Source organism: Pelophylax lessonae, assembly GCF_965119305.1.
Source record: "Pelophylax lessonae genome assembly, chromosome: 4".
NCBI classification, from domain to species: domain Eukaryota; kingdom Metazoa; phylum Chordata; class Amphibia; order Anura; family Ranidae; genus Pelophylax; species Pelophylax lessonae.
This window is the reverse complement of record NC_138771.1, coordinates 672817055-672819748: the sequence shown is the minus strand read 5'-3', so window position 1 is coordinate 672819748 and position 2694 is coordinate 672817055. Positions and strand designations below refer to the sequence as shown.

Genomic DNA, 2694 nt, shown 5'->3' with positions numbered 1-2694 from the left:
TTAGTCTTCTGTTTTCCCCTTTATTTTCCCCTGGTGATCCTGCCAGTAACACACTTCCTGTCTTAGGGTGGCTCCTCTATCTATGGGGGAGGGGCAGTGGAGACCCCCTTGGACAGCAGCATTGTCTGGAGAGGGGGGTGTTGGATGGATTCGTAGATTTAGATGGACTTTACATAAGTGACTAACAAATTAAAGGAGAACTCCAGATAACACTTTATAAGCCGTTACACCAACATTTCTGTCTCCCTTTGGGATAAAGGTTTTCCATCAATGAATAAAAGCTGATCATTGTAAGCACCCCTGTCAGTGATAAATGGTTTGTCCCAACCCTTTAACTGCCACTTCTGCTGGACAGATTGGTCTGTTATAGGAAGTTGGGAACCAACAGGTAAAAGAAGGAAGTTACAGGGGGACTCCGAAAAACAAAGACTGCGGTGTTCATGTCAGTGACAGACGCCATCATATCTGTCATTTTTTTATTTTCTCTTTACTATCACTTTATATGTTCTTACATTACACACAGCCAGGGAATTAGCATTTTCAGAAGGAGGCCTGCAATGGCAGCCATCATAATTCTCCCAGGAGTCACCACTTCCTCCAATCATTGGCTGATCAATGAACCAATCCCACCACCCATCCCTGTGATGTCACCAGACTGTGGGCGGAGTTCTCACATCTCCCCCCTCCCCCCACATATCTTTATACAACCTTCCCCTACATATAACCCAGCATGGAGGGGCTCAGTGAAGGTGGTGGTGAAGGTGTGGAGGTGTCGGATCGGGTCACACAGATCATAAAAGGAGATCCGCCCGGCCTCATAATCCAGATCTATCCTGACTCTGTTGCTGGAGAGATTGGTGGGTAAGGGGGTCTCTTTACTGTCATGTATCACCCAATACTGATTATTATACCCAACCAATCCCCAGGACTTCTTATTACATCCAATCACTGACTCCTCCCCTCTCCTGTCTATACTGGGGTAACAAATCCCGACTATCCACATCCCAGTAATGTCTCCCTGAGGAGAAACTCTGACTGCTCATCACCTGAGGAGAATCCCGGAATCTCTCTGATGTTTCTGGGTGATTCTGCTTCCTATCTGACCTGGATACAGTTTTCCTGTCATCTGATATCTGTAGATAATTATTAGCTGTGTTTCCATCCAGTAATATGTCTGCAGCTCCCTGTATATAGAAGTATACATTTACCTCTCTTATTATATCAGATAAACCTGTGTGTAAGATCCCCGCCACATCCAGACCCCCTCCATCATGGAGGAGTTCCTCATGTCTCTCTCTGTCCTCATTATCTCCATCCTCAGTATCACACAAGTCACCTGTGTCTGATTCCTGTAAGACAGTCAGTGGATCCGTCATGTTACACAGCTCCTCAATGTCCGCCATCTTCCTGGACAGCTCCTCCTTCTTTATTTCCAGATCCCGGATGGAGATGGAGATCCGCTCTGCCCGCCCGGAGATCTCCCTCAGGGCTCTCTTCTCCAGGTCTTCCAGACGTCTCCTGAGATCTCTAAACAGGGCAGTGACTCTCTCGGTGTCACCAGCTGCTTCTTCTTCTACTTTCCTCCGGTGCTCCTCCAGACTCTGGACTCTTTCCTCCGTCTCCTCTCTCTTTGTCAGAAGTTTCTGCAGAACTTTCCTCAGTGTCTCCTTCTTCTTCTCAGAAGCCTCATCCAGTGACTCCATCTCATGTCCTTTATGTCCTCCAATCATAGAACAAGAAATACAGATACAGGTCTCATCCTCAGTGCAGTAATACTCCAGGATCTTCTTATGGACGGAGCATTTCCTGCTCTCCATGGACAAGGTGGGGTCACATAAGATGTGTTCTGGGGACTTTTTGTGGACTCTCAGGTGTTTCTCACACAGATAGGCCTCACAGAGCAGACAGGATCTAACAGCAGGTACAGGAGAGTCCACACAGTGAGTACAGAAGACCCCGGACTCCTCCTGATCTGGCTGAGCAGACAGGAAAGTCTCTGCTATGTTACGCAGTGTTATGTTCCTGTGCAGTGCAGGACGATCCGGAAACTTCTCTCTGCATTCAGGACAGGAATATCCTCCAGACCCCCCCTGTGTATCCAGCACACCATCAATACAGACCCGGCAGAAGTTGTGTCCACATCTCAGGGTTACAGGATCTGTATAAATGTTCAGACAGACGGAACATTCCAGCTCAGCTCTCAGATCTGCAGACGCCATCGCTGACAGCAGAAGAGAAACGAAACTGAAAGTCTCTGACTCCGGAGAGGAATGCATTGGGAGGGGGGGAGGGGTGACACCGGAGAGGAATGCATTGGGAGGGGGGAGGGGTGACACCGGAGAGGAATGCATTGGGAGGGGGGGGGGGGGTGACCTCCTCCTACACATCACAAACAGAAGATTTCCCAGCACACTGACCAGCCAGCCTGTAATACAACCAGATTGTCCGTCTAACAATTCACAATAAAAGCAGTGATGTCCAGTTCAGGAAGGAATCGTTCTTTTGAAGCGATTCTTTTCAGTGATTGGATGACTCGTATGAAACAGATCACTTGTGACTCACCCTATAGGAGAGACCGGTCTGGTAATAAGTATATTGTTGGGGTGAATAGTGCGCTTCAGGGATATTGTGTGTAATCAGTGCAGTCACACTCTCTAAACTGATGTTGGTGTACACGCCAAGTTAATTAATCAA

The 2694-nt window shown here is 47.8% G+C and overlaps 1 pseudogene across 1 annotated transcript; it reads right to left on the bottom strand.

Moving 5' to 3' along the window:
- Positions 1–477: 477 nt before the first annotated feature.
- LOC309553403 (E3 ubiquitin/ISG15 ligase TRIM25-like) lies at positions 478–2219 on the bottom strand (annotated as a pseudogene). Its single transcript has one exon. The product of its transcript is annotated as an E3 ubiquitin/ISG15 ligase TRIM25-like (transcript).
- Positions 2220–2694: the final 475 nt, after the last annotated feature.